The following is a 24172-nucleotide window of genomic DNA, read 5'->3' as shown; positions in this document are numbered from 1 at the left end:
GGTGTTTCATCCCAAAAGATGAAATGAACTTCCAGTTCAAAACAAAACTAGAAATTGCAGGAGGAAATCAGCAGGTCAGGCAACATCCGTGGAAAGAGAATCAGATACAACATTTCAGAATTCTGTTTTCTCCGACAGGTACTGTCAAACCTGCCGAGTTTCTCTTTTTGTCGCGGCTTCTCCGCATCCGCAGTCCCTGACATTCGACATTAATTCAATTCAAAAACCCCTTTGTGGAGAAGATTTCCGTTTGGGGAACATTTTCCTGACCCCATCAAAAGCGCACAGCTTTGAAACCAAGAGAGAACAGCGCACACACCGCCCCTGGGTGGGCTCGAACCACCAACCTTTCAGTTAACAGCCGAACGCGCTGACCAATTGCGCCACAGAGACAGGCGACAACGAGGCCTGCGCCATCGCTTAGGGAAGGCTATTAGTGAATTCATAATTCAGCCTCCACGCCTAGAATTACAATTGTCATCTATCAGTTTTACTTTTCCATAATAAAGCCTGGGAGATTTATTGTGGAGACACCGGGGACAGTCTGCAGACACATCCATGTCAGGAGGAACTAGCTTTCTTACTCCGGGGCCGTCGCCCTACGAGCCTTTCAGTGTTTTGCCTGTTCCCGATTTCTCTCATTGGCTCGGAGGCGAGAAGGGGTTTGAATTCCTGATGTGCAGGAATGACAATTCTTTCAATGTCTCAGATCAGTTCATGTCCCGAGAACCTCAGAGTCAATCTCCCGGCCTCTTCCACAAGGGGGCGCTGTCTGGACTGTCTCTACTCAGTCGGACAGTTCATCTTTCATTCTCCTCAAATTCCGCTTCCAAAGAGTTTCAAAAGATTCACAAAGCTGGAGACTGGGATTTCTGTTTTGCTTCATGAACATTTTTCCATTTCCTAACTGACAATATTTTGCAAAAACTCTTCCCAATTATACACCTTGCGTCATGTCCAGGGATGAGGAATTTCCATTTTGGAGAGACATTCCCAAGGTTGGGAATGTTCGCTTTGGAGCAAAGAAGGTTAACTGGAGATTTCCTGGGGCTGTTGGTAATGATGGGAGAAGAAGCGGTGGGAATGGGCAGATTAATGATCAGAAGAACCAATTGCCACTGACCAGAGTCAGTTACCAGAGGACAGGGATTGAAGTTCTTGAATGAAAAGCAGCACTTGTGCCGAATAAACACAGAAAATACTGCAGAAAGCCAACAGGTCGAGCAGCATCTGTGGAAAGGTAAACAGAGCTGACGTTGTGAGGCTGGTACGTTGTTTGTTCAGAACCTGAGGTTCCTGCATGGCAATCAATTCCCAGACATAAGAAAACGTGGCTTTATTGAGCCGGGATTTGTGAAGTTTGAGCGATAGTGCAACCAACAGGAAGTCATTTAAAATCGCCAGCGAAGAAAGCATAGTCAGCAGGTTACCAGCCTGGGCGGGGGAGCCCCAAAGCATCTCTACGCCAACACCTTAAGTGTTCGGCCACAGCTGTTGTGGTTGGCCACAGCCCAAAGTTGTGGTCTAAAATTTCTCATGGAATGGTTCTAACAGGAAAGGTGAGTATTGGGCTTGTCCTGTCCGCGCCATAGCCCCAACGTATCCTGTTTCCCTGGATTTGATCAGGACAGAGGAGGCTGATGGGAGATCGAACTGAACTACACACATTGATGAGGGATAGAGCGGGTGGGAAGGATCCATTCCCATGCGTAGAGAGATTAATAATCAGGGCCTAAAATAAGGAGCCACTTCAAGAAATTTGGGGTTCATTCAGCAAAGCTAATGTAGAACTGTTCACAGAAAATTGTGATGAAAGTCTCTCGAATTATTTTGATGAGAAGTGTTGATGATGCTAATACAATCGGTAGGATGAACGTAGATTGGTAAATGTATTTGGTGACAGTTCTGTTCTCGCCCTGTGAGCGAAACCTGGATCTGAAGGAATAAAAGGGACATTAACAACATCGATCTGAAATTGGATACGTGACAAGAAACAGAGCCATCATTAACAGTTGGCTTTTGAACTGGAGATGGTTTCTCGTGAAATTAGCTTGAGGCGGTCAAGATAATTTAGGTAAAACACGGAAACGCTTTCCTCATTAGCAGACAGTGAAAGGATTACAAGACGCAAATTAAACATTTTCGATAAGTGATACAGTGTACTGGGAAGATAAGTATTATAAACTGTGAACAACAAAGTTCTGGAGCACAACACTTTCATTCAAAGACCGAAAACATCCAGGACCTGATTAATCAGATTGCATTGTGGTGCTTTTCTGCAAAACATCCACTTGCAATATCCTACAAAAGAGTGACAAAACCCATCCCTGTCAGCCAAGATAGAAAATCCGAAGGGATGAACGTTTGCTGATTTTCTGAAGATTCACAAAGCTAAGACTGGGTTTTGGTGATTGTTTCCTTTCCACTCCCAGGAGCCGCAGTGGTTGAGGCGGTGAGTTGGGGAAAGTAAAATGTGGCCGTGAGCAGCGTGTGGGGCTATTTCAGCTTCCCCTCATCTGACAGCGCTTTGACTTGACTCCGATGTTCTCAGGGACATTGACTGACGTGAGACAGTGAAAAGATTCCCATTTCCGCAGATCGGGACTTCAAACCGTATGCCGGCTTCAGGACAATGAGAAAGATTAATTGGGGTGCGTGAAGAAGCTGTGAGCTGCATTTCCAACAGGTAGGTGGAGGCAGATCCGTCATCCATTGCGCCCGGGCCCTGTGCGTATCTAACGCCACCATGCTGCAGAGTTTCTGACGTTAACACGGACATGCGCAGCAATGGGAACCTTCACAAGGTGAACAACCAAAGATAATCACCGTCACTGATTCCCTTCCACAGGCCCAACTTTGTGAAGCAGTATCTTTCACTGGCAAAGGAAACACCCTTGTCCTCAGGTGCCTGCTTCATTTCGATCACGATTTCAAGCCTCTCACTGTTCTAATCTCATTACCAAACACTTGACTCAGCCTCAAAGGAAGCTCTGCGGGTATCTGCTTGTTCCACCCGAACAGGCAGTGAGTTGCAGATTCCCACCAGTCCCAATGTGAGTGAAATACCTTTCCCCCTCCACTGATTTGAATCTTAAAGAAGAAGCCGGGGAGGAAGCTCCCTTTCTTTTCGACGACATTTGTCATTTTGTAGTCGGCAGGGTTCACACCTGCGTGGGGAAACCGCAATGGATTTCAAGTCCATCGCATTAACCACTCGGCCCACGAATGCAGAACCACACTGACAGCTTCACTTCCCAGGTCTGTCTGCCTGTGGAGCTGCGAAAGAGTGATTCATCGCAGTGTTTGTTTGAATCCAATCACTTCACAGTGATTCGAAAGGGTTAAATATCTACACACAGCGTTTGCAGATATTTAGGTGTTTCATCCCAAAAGATGAAATGAACTTCCAGTTCAAAACAAAACTAGAAATTGCAGGAGGAAATCAGCAGGTCAGGCAACATCCGTGGAAAGAGAATCAGATACAACATTTCAGAATTCTGTTTTCTCCGACAGGTACTGTCAAACCTGCCGAGTTTCTCTTTTTGTCGCGGCTTCTCCGCATCCGCAGTCCCTGACATTCGACATTAATTCAATTCAAAAACCCCTTTGTGGAGAAGATTTCCGTTTGGGGAACATTTTCCTGACCCCATCAAAAGCGCACAGCTTTGAAACCAAGAAAGAACCGCGCACACACCGCCCCTGGGTGGGCTCGAACCACCAACCTTTCAGTTAACAGCCGAACGCGCTGACCAATTGCGCCACAGAGACAGGCGACAACGAGGCCTGCGCCATCGCTTAGGGAAGGCTATTAGTGAATTCATAATTCAGCCTCCACGCCTAGAATTACAATTGTCATCTATCAGTTTTACTTTTCCATAATAAAGCCTGGGAGATTTATTGTGGAGACACCGGGGACAGTCTGATCCTACCCTCTGCAGACACATCCATGTCAGCAGGAACAAGCTTTCTTACTCCGGGGCCGTCGCCCTTCGAGCCTTTCCGTGTTTTGCCTGTTCCCGAGTTCTCTCATTGGCTCGGAGGTGAGAAGGGGTTTGAATTCCTGATGTGCAGGAACGACAATTCTTTCAATGTCTCAGATCAGTTCATGTCCCGAGAACATCAGAGTCAATCTCCCGGCCTCTTCAACAAGGGGACGCTGTCTGGACTGTCTCTACTCAGTCGGACAGTTCATCTTTCATTCTCCTCTAAATCCGCTTCCCAAAGAGTTTCTAAAGATTCACAAAGCTGGAGACTGGGATTTCTGTTTTGCTTCATGAACATTTTTCCATTTCCTAACTGACAATATTTTGCCAAAATCTCTTCCCAATTATACACCTTGCGTCATGTCCAGGGATGAGGAATTTCCATTTTGGAGAGACATTCCCAAGGTTGGGAATGTTCGCTTTGGAGCAAAGAAGGTTAACTGGAGATTTCCTGGGGCTGTTGGTAATGATGGGAGAAGAAGCGGTGGGAATGGGCAGATTAATGATCAGAAGAACCATTTGCCACTGACCAGAGTCAGTTACCAGAGGACAGGGATTGAAGTTCTTGAATGAAAAGCAGCACTTGTGCCTAATAAACACAGAGAATACTGCAGAAAGCTAACAGATCGAGCAGCATCTGTGGAAAGGTAAACAGAGCTGACGTTGTGAGGCTGGTACGTTGGTTGTTCAGAACCCGAGGTTCCTGCATGGCAATCAATTCCCAGACATGAGAAAACGGGACTTTATTGAGACGGGTTTTGTGAAGTTTGTGCGATAATGTAACCAACAGGAAGTCATTTAAAATCGCCAGCGAAGAAAGCATAGTCAGCAGGTTACCATCTTGAGCGGGGAAGCCCCAAAGGATCTCTACGCCAACACCTTAAGTGTTCGGCCACAACTACACGCGCAAGGTTGTGGTGTAAAATTTCTCATGGAATGGTTCTAACAGGAAAGGTGAGTACTGGGCTTGTCCTGTCCGCGCCATAGCCCCAACGTATCCTGTTTCCCTGGATTTGATCAGGACAGAGGAGGCTGATGGGAGATCGAACTGAACTACACACATGGATGAGGGATAGAGCGGGTGGGAAGGATCCATTCCCATGCATAGGGAGATTAATAATCAGGGCCTAAAATAAGGAGCCACTTCAAGAAATTTGGGGTTCATTCAGCAAAGCTAATGTAGAACTGTTCACAGAAAATTGTGATCAAAGTCTCTCGAGTTATTTTGATGAGAAGTGTTGATGATGCTAATGCAATCGATAGGATGAACGTAGATTGGTAAATGTATTTGGTGACAGTTCTGTTCTCGCCCTGTGAGCGAAACCTGGATCTGAAGGAATAAAAGGGACATTAACAACATCGATCTGAAATTGGATACGTGACAAGAAGCAGAGCCATCATTAACAGTTGGCTTTTGAACTGGAGAAGGTTTCTCGTGAAATTAGCTTGAGGCTTGAGATAAGGTCAAGATAATTTAGGTAATACACGGAAACGCTATCCTCATTAGCAGACAGTGAAAGGATAACAAGACGCAAATTAAACATTTTCGATAAGTGATACAGGGGACTGGGAAGATAAGTATTATCAACTGTGCACAACAAAGTTCTGGAGCACAACACTTACATTCAAAGACCGAAAACAGCCAGGTCCTGATTAATCAACTGGTATTGTGGTGCTTTTCTGCAAAACATCCACTTGCAATGTCCTACAAGAGTGACATGACACTTCCCTCTCAGCCCAGGATAGAAAATCCGAAGAGATGAACGTTTGCTGATTTTCTGAAGATTCACAAAGCTAAGACTGGGTTTTGGTGATTGTTTCCTTTCCACTCCCAGGAGCCGCAGTGGTTGAGGCGTTGAGTTGGGGAAAGTAAAATGTGCCCGTGAGAAGGGGGTGGGGCTATTTCAGCTTCACCTCATCTGACAGCGCTGTGACTTGACTCCGATGTTCTCAGGGACATTGACTGACGCGAGACAGTGAAAAGAGTCTCGTTCCTGCAGATCGGGAATTCAAACCGTATGCCGGTTTCAGGACAATGAAAAAGATTAATTGGGGTGTGTGAAGAAGCTGTGAGCTGCATTTCAAACAGGTCGGTGGAGTCAGATGCGTCATCCATTGCGCCCCGGCCATGTGCGTATCTAACGGCACATTGCTGCAGAGCTCTGACGTTAACACGGACATGCGCAGCAATGGGAACCTTCACAAGGTGAACAACCAAAGATAATCACCGTCACTGATTCCCTTCCACAGGCCCAACTTTGTGAAGCAGTATCTTTCACTGGCAAAGGAAACACCCTTGTCCTCAGTTACCTGCTTCATTTCGAAAAGGATTTCAAGCCTCTCACTGTTCTAATCTCATTTCCAAACACTTTGCTCACAGCCTCAAACGAAGCTCTGCGGGTATCTGTTTGTTCCACCCGAACAGGCAGTGGGTTGCAGATTCCCACCAGTCCCAATGTCAGTGAAATACTTTTCCCCCTCCACTGATTTGAATCTTAAAGAAGAAGCCGGGGAGCAAGCTCCCTTTCTTTTCGACGACATTTCTCATTTTGTAGTCGGCAGGATTCACACCTGCGTGGGGAAACCGCAATGGATTTCAAGTCCATCGCATTAACCACTCGGCCCACGAATACAGAACCACACTGACAGCTTCACTCCCCAGGTCTGCCTGCCTGTGGAGCTGAGAAAGAGTGAATCATCGCAGAGTTTGTTTGAATCCAATCACTTCACAGTGATTCGAAAGGGTTAAATATCTGCACATGGCGAGTCTCGGTGTTTCATCCCAAAAGGTGAAATGAATTTTCCGTTAAAAACAAAACTAGAAATTGCAGGAGGAACTCAGCAGGTCAGGCAACATCTGTGGAAAGAGAATCAGAGACAACATTTCAGGATTCTGTTTTCTCCGACAGGTACTGTCAAACCTGCCGAGTTTCTCTTTTTGTCTCGGCTTCTCAGCATCCACAGTCCCTAACGTTAGACATTAATTCAGTTCAGAAACCCCTTTGTGGAGAGGATTTTCGTTTGGGGAACATTTTCCTGGCCCCATTAAAAGCGTTCAGCTTCGAAACCAAGGAAAAACCGCGAACACACCGCCCCTGTGTGGGCTTGAACCAACAACCTTTCGGTTAACAACCGAACGCGCTGACCAATTGCGCCACAGAGACAGGGGTCGCCGGTGGTCGCCGGGGGTTGCACCATCGCTTAGGGGAGGCTATTCGTGAATTCATAATTCAGCCTTCCCGCCTAGAATTACAATTGTTGTCTACCGCACAGTCTTGCGAGAGATCCCGGCTTTCTTAACTTGACTTGTGCAAAAATGCCCGATTAAACTTCTCATAAAGAACCTTCCTTAAACGAGGCTGGGCTCCGGGGAGTACGAATGGGACAGGAAGTGAAATGATTGGAGATAGCATTGAACAGGTTGACGTGCTTACTTCCCTAATTTTCTTATCTTCATGGTGAATGGTAGGACCTTAAGGAGTGTAGTGGAACAGAGGGATCTTGGAGTACATGTTCACAGTTCTCTGAAAGTGGAGTCACGGTAGAACTTTTTTGGCACACTGGCCTTCGTCAGTCATGGCATTCAGTATAAAATACCGAATTAGAGTCGAGATAAGCACCAAATAATAACACATACCAACAAGCACCAAATCTGTTTCATATGCAGTATTTCAATCCAAGAGATGTAAGGGTGCAGGTTCATAGCTCCTAGAAAGTGGAGTCATGGGTAGACAGGGCAGTGAAGAAGACTTTCGGCATGCTTGCTTTCATCAGTCAGAGCACTGAGTACAGGAGTTGGGATGAATTGTTGCAGCTGTCACAGATTCCACACAACAACACATGACGTGACCCTGCCCTCCCCTGACTGACTGTCCCTTTGCATATCAGGGGGAAGACACCCCTTTAATTGTGATGATCAGAAAACATGCCATCCTTCAAAAAAGGGATGTGTTCACAAATATTTGGACAGAGGAAGGAAGTTGCAGTCTGGGTGAAGATCAATCTTCATTCAGAGAGGGAGAGGAAGAGCAGCAGCAGCTTCAGAAGTTCATGGTCCAACTTCGGCAAAGACCTTGTCTGATTTGCAGTTGTTCCTGGGCTTGTAATATCCTACTGCAGCATATTGTAGATCTTCAGTAAGAGTGTCAATACTGCACTACAGAGGTCCATTCAGCAACATGAGTCCATGTGAACTCTTCGTGGAGGTATGCAGTCTGCCCCATAACCCTGTTGGTTTACAATTACATATAGATCGACACAAAGATCTTTGGGATTGAGAGGAAAGAATGTTCCACAGTAAATAGAATTACGTTCAGATTTTCTATCATGGACTGACTGTGATGACCTTTGCAATCACTTCACTGGAATATTACAAGAGAAGAATTTGGTGGCACAAATCTCAGACCAAACATCACATCATAGTCTGACAATCACTTGATTCACGAGGACGTGGATATTGATGGCCTTGAAAACAAAGGAGAGAAGGTCTGTCTGCTTAGTTAGGTTTTAAACGTCAGTGTGACTGGAAACTCAGAGTCTCACATCCCCACACACCCGAGTTGTGACTGTAATAAGCTTTACAGACTGAATGAGAGTGTTCCAATTATCAGAGGGTTCACCAGTAACACCACACACATGCTGTAAGCATGAGCAAGTTTTCAACTGATCGTTAAGGTCTGAGACAGACGAGGGCACCTGCACCATGGAGAAACCGTGGAAATGTGGGGAGTGTGGGAATGGTTTCCCTTCGCCATTTGCGCTGGAGACTCATCGGCGTTTGCACACCGGGCAGCGGCTGTTCACCTGCACTCAGTTACACCACCTCCTGGCCCACCAGTGGGTCCACACCAGCAAGAACCCGTTCATCTGCCGCGTGTGTGGGCAGGGCTTCACTCAGTCACACCACCTGCTGCCGCACCAGCGGATGCACACGGGGGAGAAACCGTTTTCCTGCTCCGTGTACGGGAAGGGCTACACCCAGTCGTATCACCTGATGCTCAGCTTCCGCGTCCACACTGGGGAGAAGCCGTTCACCTGTCCCGTGTGGAGCAATATCTTCTGTGATTCCTTCACCCTGCGCAAACACCAGCACATCCACACCAAGGAGCGGCCGTTCACCTGTCCAGTGTGTGGGAGGGGCTTCACACAGTCGTGCAACTTGTGGAGACACCAGCGACTTCACAAGTGAAATGGTGCAGGGATTCAGGTTGGACTCTGGTGTTACTGCTGCTGAGAGTCACATCTTGAACCCTGTTTAGTGGGTGAAGTGGGAGGGGTAAGGGGTTCCTTTATGCTGAATGGCCGCTCTCTCACCTACTTTACTTCCAGTGGGGGCTGATGCTCTCTGAGCCTGGAATTGCACCTTCCCTCCGGAAACAGTCCACAGAAGCGGCTGAAGTGCAGGTACATTTGAAATAGATGCATTTGTTGTGGTTCTGTTCGCCGAGCTGGAAGTTTTTGTTGCAAACGTTTCGTCCCCTGTCGAGGTGACATCCTCAGTGCTTGGGAGCCTCCTGTGAAGCGCTTCTGTGGTGTTTCTTCCGGCATCTATAGCGGCCTGACCCTGCCGCTTCCAGTTGTCAGTTTCAGCTGTCCACTGCAGTGGTCGGTATATTGGGTCCAGGTCGATGTGTTTGTTGATGGCGTTTGTGGATGAGTGCTATGCTTCTAGGAATTCCCTGGCTGTTCTTTGACCCAATATACCGGCCACTACAGCGGACAGCTGAAACTGACAACCGGAAGCGGCAGGGACAGGCCACTATAAATGCCGGAGGAAACACCACAGAAGCGCTTCACAGGAGGCTCCCAAGCACTGAGGATGTCACCTCGACAGGGGACGAAACGTTTGCAACAAAAACTTCCAGCTCGGCGAACAGAACCACAGCAACGAGCACCCGAGCTACAAATCTTCAACCAAACTTTGAAGATTCATTTGTCTCTGTCCCATTGAGTCTCCAGCACAGTCGATCCAATTGGCCTCTGTCAGTGTTTATGCGCCACCTGAGCCTCCACCCACCCCTTCATCAGCATACAGGTATCCCCTGCTTTTTAAAAGTTCATTTTACCCCCTACCCCCTCCCCGCCCAAGCCTGTGCCAATTCTTAATCCTAACTTAGACCTTCTATTTATTGCCGTTGCGTGGTTTCTGTCCCTGCATTCACCTCCCATTCATGTGTCTATCCAGATACACCTGAAGTGTTGCTAAGGTGCCTCTTACCACAACATCCACTGGCAATGCATTCCAGGCATCCACCATCCAACTGTGTGAAAAATCTTGCCTTTCAATTCTCTCCCAGACTGTCCCCCTCTCGCCTTGAACTTGTGCCCTCTTGTAGTTGACTTTTCCACCCTGGGTGGGTAGGGGGGTGGGTGGGTGGAAGCCTCTGACTATCTAACAGACTATCTGGCCCAACACCAAACATCCAAAGAATAATCCACACAAACCCATTTCCCTACCCCTATTACTCGACATTTACCCCTGACTAATGTACCTGACTTTCACATTCCTGAACACTGTGGGGCAATTTAAGCATGGACAATCCAACTTAACCTGCCAATCCCTGGGCATTGGGGTAATTTAGCATAGCCACTCCACCCTAATCTACACATTTGGATTGTGAGAGGAAACCGGAGGAAACCCATATCGACACAGGGAGAATGCGAAAACTCCACACAGACAGTCACCTGGGACTGAAATCGAACCAGTTTCCCTGGCACTGTGAGGCATCAGTGCTAATGATTGAGCCACCATGCCGCCCCCGTCCAGTCAATCTGTGTGTCTCATCATTTTGTTGAGATCATCCCTCTGCCTCCATCTTGACAGTGAAAATAATCCAGGTTCACACATCTCTTCTCATAATGAGACCTCCAGACCAGGCAATGTCCTAGTGAACCTTCTCTATACCCTCTCCCAGAGCATCCATGTCCTTCCGGTAATGTGGGGACCGGACCTGCACGCAATATTCTCAATGTGACCGGAATAAATAGCTGTAACATAACTCGCCAACTCTTACACTCAAGGCAAACGTGCTGTGTGCCTTCTTGATCTCGTTACCCGCCTGTATTGCCACTTTTGGAGATCTATATGGCCAGATCCCTCTGTATGCCAGTGCTTCTGTGTGGTCTGAAATTTATCGTACAATTCTTGTATTTCCGATGTATCTGTATCTAGCTTCACCTTAATTGTGTTCCCCTCTTTATCTCTTTTCCCCCATTCTCACCCCTCCACACATCAGCATATCATAAGATTATAGGAGCAGAAATTATGCCATTCAACCCATTGAGTCTGCTCCACCATTCAATCATGGCTGATAAGTTTCTCAACCCCATTGTCCCTGTAACATTCAATCCTCTTGATACTCGAGAACCTCGTTATCCCGATCTGAAATATATTCAACGATCTGGCCTCCACAGCCTTCTGGGGCAGTGAATTCCATAGATACACCACTCTCTGTCTGAAGAAGTTCTCCTTATCTCTGTTCCAAAAGGTCTTCCCTTTACTTGAAGGCTGAGCCCTCGGCTCCTCGTTTCTCCTACCCATGGAAATATTTTCCCAACATCCACTCTGTCTAAGCTGTTCAGTATGCTGTAGGTTTCAATTAGTTCCCTTGTCATCTTCTAAACTCCATTGAGTGTAGACCCAGAATTCTCAAATATTCTTCCTATATTAAGCTTTTCAATCCTGGGACCTGTGTCATCAACCTCCCCTGAACATGTTCCAGGGCCAGTACATCCTTCTTGAGATATGGGGCCCAAAACTGTGTACAGTCCTCCAATTGTGGCCTGACTGGAACCTTACAGATCCTCAGAAGTACATCCCTGCTTTTATATTCAAGTCCTGTCAAAATAAATGCCATTGTTGCATTTGCCTTCCTAACTACTGACTCAACCTGTAAGTTTACCTTGAGAGAATCCTGGGCTAGAAGTCCCAAGTCTCTTTGCTCTTAGGATTTCTGAATTTTCTCCCCATTATCCTTCTGCTCCAGGGTAGCAGCAGAGACTTCCAGACACACTGATCTGTATTCCGGGATATCCAGGGATCTCAAGAACTGCCAGTATCTCAGGAGAAATTGTTATTTTGGGAGGAGGCAGAGAGGAGCGTGATGTGCACCTGGAAACTCCAGAGCTTCCCAAACTTCACGAGTCAACAATAACTCTTTCTGGACCAAGAAACGAAAGGGCCGACGAGAAACTGTGACACCACAGGAAGTGAAATTAGGCCATTTAGCCCATTGAGTCTGCTCCACCATTTACTCATTCTTGAGTATCAAGGGGCTCAAAGGTTACAGGGAGAATGGGGTTAAGAAACATATCAGCCATGGTTGAATGGCAGAGCAGATACAATACGATAAATGGCTTAATTTCTGCTAGTTAACATTCATGGGAAGAAGGAGGCAACACAATAAGTTGTTTCTTGGGACAGGCAAGATAATGTTGTTTAATAATGGTGTGACAAAAGACAATTAATTCTGCCTGTCGAAGGAAAGCCCTGACATAGGGGGATTAATTGCAGGGCAGGCTGTTTCAAACAGACAGCTAACCCTCAAGGATAAGAAGGTAAGCTGCAGACCTGAGGTCTCCGGCAATGTGAGGTGATGTTAGAGTCTTTAAAAAAAACTCACACCACAGATTTGAAATTGAGGAAACACCACCAAAATTCAACTCCAGAATGATGCAGCAGCAGCAGTACTTAGAAGAATAATACTGCATCAAACCCCTAGAACTTCCAGAGATGGGCACTGTCGGTGGAAACCCAGTTAAATTCAGCCATCAACTGGGTGATAGCCAAGTTTGGTGGGAGTGGGGGGGGGGGAAGGGGCGGGGGTGAAGATGTATGAACTTGAGGAGTTTTATTTGTGGTTGCTACATGCAATAAAGTGCAAATCATTGTTTCAGCAGTTGATTCTCTGTGCAGTTTCAGCGTCAGGAGCCAAATTAAGGTGGTTCACCCACAACCACACCAAGAGGCTGGGATTAATATTGACTCCATTGCATTCAAGTGAATGTCATCAATACTGTTACAAAGCGAAGGCTGAACCCAACCCCCCCACCTCCCCCCCCCCTCCCCCACTCACCAAGATCTCAAACTGAAACGTCCAAAGAGTGGCACGTTGCCCTTTAATCTGTAAAGTCAGTGTGATAAGTGGTGTAACCTGCTGTCGTGTTCAAAGTAAATCCCTGACACTTTAAAATCAACAATCGACAATTTATTTAGCCATCTCTCACGGTGAACAAATGAACAAAACTACTAACAAACTGAATAAATCCGTCCGAACTACTGGGTATTCTGGAATAAATCAAGATTCTTCTGGTATGCTGTTCCAATCAATACATGTCCCACTCAGATAACGCAAAATAGAATTTAATCTCTCAGATTACAACCAGGTTATGTGTCTTCCGGAATATTCTGTGCCATCTTCTGTCGGGGATGCCTCCTCCGATTTCTCTGTCAGGAATGCCCTTCTCTGTTTTTCTAAATGATGCTTTCTCTAATACACAGATGACTGAGAGCGCCAATTCTTTATGATAGGATTGGCCATGTTGTCAAAACTTTAGTATTTAAATTTAATTAGTTTTTGGTAGCCAATGCGGCTGATTTAAATTGATTGGTGAAATTGAAAACCGTTTTCTTGTCCTGCTAACTGTACAGCCTTTTTTAACAAATGTTTCAGTTCAAGTGCTTTTTGTTGTGATCATGTTGCTCCTTTAAGATTACGTTGTTGGTTTATTTTCAGGAGGGGTTGTAAAAGGCTTCCCATTCATCTAGGATTAAGGTTTTTGCTAATGGTTAACAGATACTGGCTAAGGCAACAATCCGGGAAAAGGTTTTGACATTTTTTCTTCTAAAACACTTCTACGATGAAAGGGCAGTTGTCCCATTCTTTTCCCCTGCTTTTGATTTTAGCAAGCAGTCTGTCTGAAGCTGCTGCAGGAAGAGATGTTTCCTGATTCAACAGATGTTTCTGGCTGACTCTAAAGCTTAGGGAAAATAGTACCAGGGTATTCAGCCTCTCCCTGTAGCTCAAACCTTGCAACCCTGGAAACATCCTTCCAAACCTTTTCTGAACCCTTTCAAGTTTCACAATGTCTTAAAAAGACGTCAACTTTGCTCGACTAATGTGGGAGAATTTTCTGCATGATGCGTTCTGTCTGAAAGAGCCCTCCCCTGTGCTATGACAGAGCTGCAGTGACTTTCAAAAGCCTGACAAATGCGGTTATCAGTCAAAGATTCATTGGGAGAAGCTTCTCAATCACCTCTGTAAATGGAGAAAGTGTTTTTAACAATGAGACATGAATAAAGGGCTGCATTAATCTTTTGTTCTGAACATTTACTCATACATCACAAAACAGAGCATATGAACCCGGTCACAAGAAGTCTACGGGAATATAAGACACCACTGCCTATTTCCTGACCAGGACCGGCTTTGCACAGAAAACATGGACATTTTAAATGAATGTGGTGCCATTCATTTTAAGATCAGGTGAACTTAAGAGGCACAGCATTGACTTAGAAATGAGAGATCCTTGACACACGCACAGCCAAAATCATCACTGCCATTATTATCAAATTAGAATTTAAGCTGGATAGGCTGGGATGTTTTTCCACTGGAGCAGAGGAAGTTGAGAGGCAATATATCCAAACCATGAGGGGTAGAGTTGGGTTAACGGTAGCTGTCTCTTCCCTCGGGGGAGGATTTCAAGAGCAAGGACGCGTTTTTATGGTGAGAGGAGAAAGATGGAAGAAAGGATGTGGGGCAAAATATTTACAGAGTGTAGTTCGTCTGGGGAAACAGCTGCCAGTGGAAGTGGTTGAAGCAGGTACATTAACAACATTGAAAAGGCGTTTCAACAAATACATGGATAGCAAAGCTTTAGAAGGATATGGGCCAAGTGCAGGGAAATGAGGTTAGTGTTGACAAACATTTTGGTCAGCATTGATCGGTTTGGGCTGAAGGGCCTGTCTCTGTGCTATAGTACTCGATGACTGGCGTCTCTTTGTAACTCTGACAGTGTTGAGTTTCCACATGAACCAGGAAAAAGTGAGGACTGCAAATGCTGGAGATCAGAGTTGAGAGTGTGGTGCTGGAAAAGCACAGCAGGTCAGGCAGCACCAGAGGCGCAGGAGAATCGATGTTTCAGGCATAAGGACATCCAGATGAATATCTCACTAAATCATGCTGAATCAAATCTCATCTCATTCGTTAAAACTGATGCGGAGGTGCTGGGGATGGACAGGTCAGAAGTCACACAACACCAGGTGAGAATCCCAATAGATTGATTTGAACTCATGAGCTTTCGAAGCACTGTTCCTTCATCAGGTGAAGTGATGAAGGAGCAGCACTGATGAAGGAGTAATTCTCCCAAAGGTTGGGATTTCAAATAAACCTGTTGGACTGTAACCTGGTGTTGTGTGACTTCTGACTTCAACTTCTTCAACTGCGCATTCATGTTGAACTTGATGGGATACTTTATCCAACTCGGCGTAGTTAAATCATATCGCTTGGAGGGGTTCATTTGAAACCTTCCAGGAGGTGAATTCAACAAAATTGAATTACTCAAAGTTACTCAATTCTAAACTTACCTCAGGACCAGTAGTCATAGAGGTACAGCGCGGAAACAGATCCTTCAGTCCAACTCGTCCACGCTGACCAGATATTCTAAATTAATCTAGTCCCATTTGCCAGCACTTGGCCCAAATCCCTCTAACCTTTTCTATGCATGTCCCTAACCAAATGTCTTTTAAATTCTACCAGCCTCCTCCACTTCCTCTGGCAGCTTGTTCCATACACGCACCACACTGCATGAAACGTTTTCCCTTTAGGTCCCTTTTAAATCCTTCCCCTCTCACTCTAAACCTATGCCCTCTCGTTCAAACTGATAAATCACTTCTGATGGAGATGTCAACGTTTCGGGTAGAACCCTTCTTCAGTCCTGAGGGGTAATACCTGAAATGCTGCCTTCTCCACCTCCTGGTCTGCCTGCCTTGTTGCGCCCAGCCTCCTGCTTGAAAAGTTTGGATTCCAGCATCTGCAGTTTTTTATTTTGTCTCTAACAAATGGTGGAGCAGATTCGCTGGGTCAAAATATCCTAACTTCTGCTCCAATGGTCTTGTGGTCTTAGGTTTGTGCGGGCCCTGGGCTCAATGAGCAGCAGCGCCCACTGGAAGCAATATTCACAGAACCATAGAATCACGACAGTGTGGAAACAGGCCCTTCTGACCAACAAGTTCAGAGCGACCTTTGAACAGTAATTCACCCAGATACATTCTCCTACCCCATCACTCTGCACTTACACCTAACTAATGCACCACACCTACACATTCCTGAACACTATGGGACTATTTCGCTTGGCCAATTCGCCCAAACATGCGCACGTTTGGACTTTGGGAAGACACTGCAACACGCAGAGGAAACCCACGCAGACACAGGGGGGAATTACATGCAAACTGCACACAGACAGTCACCCTGAGGATGGAATCAAATCTGGGTCCCTGGCGCTATGAGGCAGCAGTGCTAACCACGGAGCCACCACCCCCCCTTTCCCCCTCCACTCCCCCAGTAGAAAACAAAAAACCCTACCAACTCTCCCACGACCCCCACTGTCAGAAAGGGCAGGAGGTTCAGTCCTGGGAGTGACCCTCAGCAGCGTTACCGGCAGAATCTGATTGTTGGGAGCATTGGTGCCTCCGCTGGTGCTTGTTCAAGCTGCAGGACATTGTGAACCTCTGTCCACACTCGGGCCAGGCAAACGGCCTGCCCCCAGTGTGGACCCGCTGGTGCGTCAGGAGAGTGGAGGAGACAGCAAAGCCCTTCTCGCACTCGAGGCAGGTGAACGGCCTCTCCCCAGTGTGGACCCACTGGTGTGTCAGCAGGTGGGAGGCCTGGGTAAAGCCCTTCCCGCACACAGAGCAGCTGAAGGGCCTTTCTCCAGTGTGGACCCACTGGTGCTTCAGCAGGTCGGAAAGCGTGTAAAGTACTTCCCGCAGACAGAGCAGGTGAATGGCCTCTCGCCGGTTTGGACCCGCCAGTGGGCCAGCAGACCAGAGGAATCGCTGAAGGCCTTCCCACATTTGGGGCAGGGGAAGGGTTTCTCACCGGTTCTGGACCCGCCGGTGAATCACGAGGTGGGAGGAGCGAGTGAACACCTTCCCACAATCGGGGCAGCTTCCAACCCATATAAGTACCACATGGGAACTGACAATTTTTAATGCCATTGGATTGCTTGGACAGAACATTGGCTGGTGAAATTGGCAATATAGCTGTCTCGGACCATGTTCCAGTGTAATTAGATGGTAAAATCAAGAGTGGTGGAATGGATGCACAGCACTGGTGCATGGATCCATTCCTGTTAAGGGATAGCAAATTTGTTGAGTACATCACCAGAGTTCAGAGCCTTCTGGGATAGCAACTCGGGTACGGCCAGTAATCCGGAAATACTGGAGGAGGCCACTAAGGCATCTTATGAGGCCTGATTATTTTTTATTCAACGACTAGAAGGACGCAGAGGAAGGAGCAACAACAGATGCTGGAGACCCGTCTGCAGAGAGCTGAGGAAGTATATTAAAATAGGCCTTCACTGGTCAAGCTGCAGCTCTCCGGGCTGCTCCCAACTCATTGCACACACTGGGAAAAAAAATGGTCTGCTTTGCTCTACAAAGATTGTTTGAATTTGGAGATAAGCCAGGTAGATATCTGACTAGAAAGAAAATGCTTCCCAATCTATTACGTCTGTTAGAGAGAAGGTTGGCACAGTTACCCGTCAGTTAAAGAAGATTAATGTTAGATTTAGGGAATACTTTGAAGGGTTATATCGGTCGGAGGGAGATGAACACAGTGCAGCGAGAATGCAGGCCTTTTTTGAGATCCTGCACCTCCCTAGTATAAACGCGGAACAGGTTTCCTTTTGAATACGCCTTTGACGATGCATGAGGTGCAGGATGCAATAAAGCATCTCCAAGGTAGCAAAGCACCGCGGTCAGATGGATTCCCAAGTGAATTCTAGAAGGAATTCATAAATGTGTTGGTGGAGCCACCTCTGGGGATGTATAGCTGTTCATATGTACAGGATTAGGGAGGCTAGTATCTCCCTCATTTTAAAGAAGGGGAAAGAGCCCGAAGAATGTGCTTCATACAGACCCATTTCACTGTTGAATGTAGATTTTAAAATTCTACCCAAGACGCTGGCCCTGAGGTTGGAAAAGGTGTTGTTCTGTATTGTGAAAGAAGATCAGATGGGTTTTGTTAAGGAACGTAGCTCCTCCAACAATATCAGGCGGGTACTGAACATGGTGCAGGTATGCCAGCAAAGGTTGATCCTGGGTTCAGTGGCCTCCCTAGATGCAGAAAAGGCATTTGACCAGATAGGATGGCTGTACCTGTTTGTGGTCCTCAAGCGCTTTGGTCTGGGGGCAACCTTTGCTAGATGGGTGGTGGTGTTGTATAATGATCCTAAGGCAGCAGTCATCACAAATGGCACTAAGTCAGATAACTTTTATACTGGGAGAGGTAGTCGACAGGGATGTCCTCTTTCACCGCTGCTATTTACCTTGGCAATTGAGCCATTAGCTGAGGCTATCAGGAGGGATCCTGAAATAGTGGCGCCAGGAGTGGGAATGGGGGAACATAAGATTACCCCATATGCTGATGACGTCCTTTTGTTCTTGGCCAATCTGGAGGAGTCCGTTCCTCGATTGATTCAAACAATTAATTTATTTGGCAGTTTTTCAGGCTGCAGGATCAACTTTACAAAATCAGAAGCCATGCCGATGGTGGGTGGGGGGTGGGAGAATTAGTGGAGGTGCCTGATCTGAAGGATGGAATGCAGTTCCTGTTTAGATGGTCGTCAAAAGGGTTTTTGTATTTGGGAATTTATATTACCACTGCCTTCCACCAGCTGTATAAAGCTAACTATGTACAATTACTGGAGAGGATAAAGCAGGATTTGCAGCGATGGGACGGATTACCGTTATCATGGTTAGGCCGAATAGCTCTGATTAAAATGAATGTTGTTCCTCGCCTACTGTACCCCATGAGAATGCTCCTGTTGTTGCTACCCAGATGAGTATTACTGAGGCTCAATGGTTGGCTAGGTTCTTTTATTTGGTGTCGCAGCCGCCCCCTAATTAAGTTTACCAAATTGAAGCTCTCACAGGATGAGGAGGAGTGGATCTTTTGGACTTGAAGAGATATCAAATAAGCGCTTTCTTAGCATATGTGGGTGACTGGGTACGGGGGGACTCGGGGTCGATTTTGCTTGACGTTGAAGCATTGCAGTCGAGATGTCCCCTAGTTAATCTATTATTCATTGATCAGATGAAATCCGAGAGTGAGCAGTGTAAGAGTACAATCATTTTAAATACAGTGAAAACCTGGAGGATAATGAGGCAAGACAAGGGCAATTGGCTGATGACCTCGCTGATTACCCCACTGGTGGCAGCCCAAGGATTTAAACCTGGGGCAAGGGACTCCGGCTTTAAGTCATGGGAGAATAAGGGAATCTCCTGTAGGGAAGATTTATTCGAGGGTTAGGTCTTGATGTCATTTAGCCAGCTAAGTCAGAAATATGCATTGTCTAATAAGGACCTTTTCCGGTACTTTCAGCTAAGGGATTATATACAGAGGAAGACCACGCTCCTGGCTCAGCATTACAGGACAAATGTGGAGTAAAGAGTACTCTGGTGTACAGGCGCTCTTTCAGTTAGTACGTTGTATCATTTACAGAAGGGACGTACCTTAGGGGATGTGGAGGGACTCTCTAGGATGTGGAATCGAGAGCTAGGATAGGATATTTCATTAGAAGCATGGCAAGATATATGGGAAATGAAAGGAAAATTTCAATATGTAACAAAGCACAGGGCATGCAATGGAACATTTTACACAGGGCTTATGTGGTGCCAGAGAGGAGCATCACCAGGGTGTCCCAAATGTAAAATTAGTATAGGCACTCACACACTGCTATTGTTCATGTTGTAAGATCCAGAGATACTGGAGTGCTATAGTAAGGGAGCTGAAGGACATCCTGGGGGATTGAAGTTAAAGTGAATCCGGTATTTCTTCTTCTGGGGTTGCTAAATTTGCCTTCTCTCGGAGAACACAGGAACAGACTGTGTAAGGAAGAACATTTTAATGAATTGGATGTTGGAAAACCCCCCAGGGCTTATGGGGTGGCATATGCTGATGATGGAGCATCCCCCCCAAGATGACCTCACAAATATGGTGCACCACAAAATAGTAGTTTTACAAGACGTGGCGGCCCTTTCCAAATTATATTGATGCAGACTGATCAGCAGTATTAATTAGAGCCGTGGTATAACTGTGGGAATCAGTCTGGGCGCTCATGGGCCCCTGGGAGGGCAAGGCTGGGTGAAAGGAATACGGGTGCAATAACTGGTACTCCCATGGATTGGAGCCTTAATGGAGGTGTGGTGAGTGAAATAGAATAAAGTAATGTGATAGAATTCAAATTAACTTAAATTATGTTTAATTTTATTTGTTTTCAGTTTGATTGTAGCTTAGTTTAAGCTAAGTTTGTTCTTGTAGAATAATAGGTAACTCATTATTAATAGTATCATAATATGACATTGTTGTACTTCTATTTTTCTGTATTTTGGTATTGTTCTTTTTTGTATCTCGAGGTCTTGTGAGAGATTTGAAAAAGTTTCGAATAAAAATATTTTAAAACAAATTTTCACCTTCCCCCATAACTATTTTTGACATTGAAAAGTCAGATGAACTCAGCTTTGAATATATTCAATATCTCCCTAACTACAGGAAGGCATCCCCACTTTGAACTCAGTTCCTCTTGCTAATATACCACTTGCCTTGCTGATTGCTTGCTACACCTATGTGACAACTGGCATTGACTGGAGTAGAAAGCCTGAGCAGAAGGTAGCTGAGGCACGTTTGTACATCCACACATCATTCCTGATGAAGGGCTTTTGCCCAAAACGTTGACTGTTCTGCACCTCGGATGCTGTCAGACCAGCTGTGCTTTTCCAACGCCACAATTTTCGACTCTGATTTCCGGTATCTGCAGTCCTCACTTTCTCCACAATCCAATATATCACCATTTAAACAATGTACCTCCTTTCTGTTTTTATTTCATAGGAAAGGCTATAATTTCACACTGCGTTACTACATTTACCATGTGTTTGCCAATTAAGACACATACCTGAACCAACTTTGCTGCAAGTCAAGAACTGAACACCAGAGTGAAAAAATAAAATGGAAAAGGGGGTGAGAAGAGTGTGTTGTACTCACAGATGTTGGACAGAGGAAAGAAGTTGCAGTCTGGGATGAAGTTCAATCTTCATTCATAGAGAGAGGAGCAGCAACACCTTCACAAGCGCATGGTCCAATTTCCGCATTCCGACAATAGTGGGGAGGCTCTCAATGGCAGGAGGACCACACTCCTTCCGGTCCTTCAGGGTCGATCAGAAGAATATTGAGTGCCATTTCCGCTGACAGCAAAGAGCATGCGCAGTATTTTGCTGACACCAGCGTACATGCGCAATGCTTCCTGACATCGAGAAGCATGCGCAGTATGCCCAGTGGAGATGCTGGTCCAACTGCCAATCGGAGAGAAAAAAGGCTGGAGCCCACTTCTTTTGTTTTCCTGGAGCTCAACAGTTTATTCCTTTTGCATTTTGTCTGGCTGCTCAACTTTTGAATGTCTTTTCCCCAGGGTAGAGGAAATCTAAAACTGGAGGGGCATAGGTTTAGGTTGAGAGGGGAAAGGTTTAAATGAGACAGAACTGATAACATTTTCATGCAGAGCGTGGTATATGTATGGAATGAGCTGCCAGAGACAGTGGTCGAGTCTGGAACAATTACAACATTTAAAAGGCATCTGAACGGGTATATGAATAGGAAGGGTTGAGAGAGATATGGGCCAAATGGTGGCAAATGGATCACCAGATTAATTTAGAATATGTGGTTGGCATGCACCGACAGGTTTGTTTCCCTGCTCTGCAACTCTATGACTCTATTTCTACTTAATCTGAACCAACTTCACAAGACGAGTAATTGGCCATTCCATCCGTACAGCCGGCCCTCAACTGTGGCATAATTGCACAGATTTCAATGCAAGTTTCAGAAAAATGTCTGCAGCGTTTTTTAAAAATAATTGAATTTGCTTTCAAACTTTACTGATGTTTTTGAAAATATCATTTTAGCAGTTCTCAATGTTAAAGATCAGCCTTTCTCACACCACACCCTCCCATTTCCCAGGTAGAGTGATCACCAACCGCTCTCTCTCTATCCTTAGAAGGGCTGATACAGTGATCAAAGAGCGCTCGAGGCACAAGAAAGGATCAGGGTGGGGGTGCAGGTAGAGAAATTGAACAGGAAACAGAGGCTAGGGGGAAGAGAGAGAGAGAAATGGATACGGGGACAGAGCATTGGAATTAGAGAAACCCTGGGGGTGCACGGGGGGGGGGGGGTGGGGCAGAGCGTTTGTCAGAGAGAGAGAGAATGGGGTTGCAGAGTGTGGGGAGAGAGAATGGACGTGTTTCAGTGGGTGGGGAGAGAATGGAAGGGGCAGCGGGTGGAGGAGAAAGAGAGCAACAATGAATGTTCGGAGAGAGTCGGGGGAGAGAGAGGGAATAGATGGAGAGCAGAGGGTGGGGGAAGAGAGAGAATGGAGGGGGGCAGAGAGTGGGAGGAGAGAGAATGAGTGTCGGGAGAGGGACTGGATGGAGGAAGGCAGAGGGTGGACGAGAGACTGGACTGGACGGGGGCAGAGGGTATGGCGATAGAATGGACGGAGTTGCAGTGGGTGGCATGTGTGTGAGAGGGGTGAAGCTAGGGATAGCGAGAGAGAATAGACAGGGGGCGCTGTGGGCATGATTGGGTCTTGATTGAATGGGGAGTTGGTGAATGCGTCCCACCCACTCCCAGCATCCCCTTCTTTGCACATGTGCAGTGCAGATTATTGTGAATGACGCGAGAGAGAATCTGGCGCGTGAGCGCAATTACCCTCAGATCCTGGCATCAGCAAACCACTGCCTTTCTGCTTTAAAAACTAAATAAAGATGTGGGCAATATACTGGGAATGGCAAGAAGTGAGTAAGAAACTGAACCGAGAGTAAGCGCTTTGTGGTGAGGGGAGCTGGGCAAAAACAGGAGGATGGAAGGATGAATTCGAGTTGGAATCCATTGAAAGGTGGAGGAAATGGGAGACAGAGATTTCGGGTAGGAGATAGGGAAGGCTGTTCGGTACAAACTAGAATTATCTTATCCTATTTCCTGCCCTGCACTGACAGCAATGATCTGTTTTCTCAAGGTATCAGCAGAGGAGGATTTGCTGTTCAGGCGTGCACAAGAAATTTACTCAGGGCCTGAATATCAGCAGCGTTTAAATCCAGGAGGGGAAATTTTTTCAAACATCAACGTGACTTGAGAAGCCCCGCGATTACACGCAGCCTGCGTGGGAGTGTTCCAGGGTTCTGACTGTGCAGAGAACTTTAACTCTGTAGCGAAATGTGGACGAGTGTTTTCGCTGTAGACGAGCCCTTCTTTTGGTCGTTGAAGCTGCTGAGACGCAATGACCCCTGTACCGTGGAAACTCTGTGGAAGCAAATTCAATTTCCCAAACGGGTTGGAGTGTCACCAGGACTGGCATGAAGCCAATCGATTCCTTCAATCCTGGAATGAAGTCAATCGATTCCTTCAATCCAAGACTGTGGGCGGCGTGGCAGCAGCTCAGTGGTTAGCACCGCTGCCTCACAGTGCCAGGGAGTTGAGTTCGATCCCACCCTCAGGGTGTTTGTCTGTGTGGAGTTTGCACTTTCCTGCCACCCCCCCCCCCCCCCTCCAATCTCTGGGTGCTCTGGTTTCCTCCCAAGATGCGCAGCTTAGAGTGGATTGGGTGTTCTAAATTCAGGGATTTGCTGTGGAGGTTATTGAGTGGGATGCTCTAAGGGGGGGGGGGGGTGGGGTCAGTGTGCATTGTTGGGCCAAAGGGCCTGTTTTCACAGTGTAGGGGGTTTGATGATTTCCCCCAACGTGTCTGCAGCCTGGCTTCCAGCTGCATCTCTCTGAGGCGAAGGTCCTCCAGCATGTGTGTTCCCTAGTTTCCAGCACCCAGAACCTCCCAACTTCTGCAAATCGAAAGACAAATCCCACCCTGCCCTCTCCAATGTGTGCTATGTAACTTCTTATTCAGTTTTAGTGGCCCAGCAGAGGCTAGTA

The 24172-nt window shown here is 46.5% G+C and overlaps 2 non-coding genes across 2 annotated transcripts; both read right to left on the bottom strand.

The window, feature by feature from the left end:
* Positions 1 to 319: 319 nt before the first annotated feature.
* trnan-guu (transfer RNA asparagine (anticodon GUU)) lies at positions 320 to 393 on the bottom strand. The gene has a single exon. It is a non-coding gene; the product is annotated as a tRNA-Asn (tRNA).
* Positions 394 to 3694: 3301 nt separating this feature from the next.
* On the bottom strand, positions 3695 to 3768 carry trnan-guu (transfer RNA asparagine (anticodon GUU)). The gene has a single exon. It is a non-coding gene; the product is annotated as a tRNA-Asn (tRNA).
* Between the last annotated feature and the right edge of the window lie 20404 nt (positions 3769 to 24172).

Source organism: Chiloscyllium plagiosum, unplaced genomic scaffold (assembly GCF_037043375.1).
Source record: "Chiloscyllium plagiosum isolate Xiang-an unplaced genomic scaffold, Cpla_swu_hap1 HiC_scaffold_27, whole genome shotgun sequence".
Lineage (NCBI taxonomy): Eukaryota > Metazoa > Chordata > Chondrichthyes > Orectolobiformes > Hemiscylliidae > Chiloscyllium > Chiloscyllium plagiosum.
Note: the sequence above shows the minus strand (reverse complement) of the source record. Positions and strands in the feature narration are given on the sequence as shown.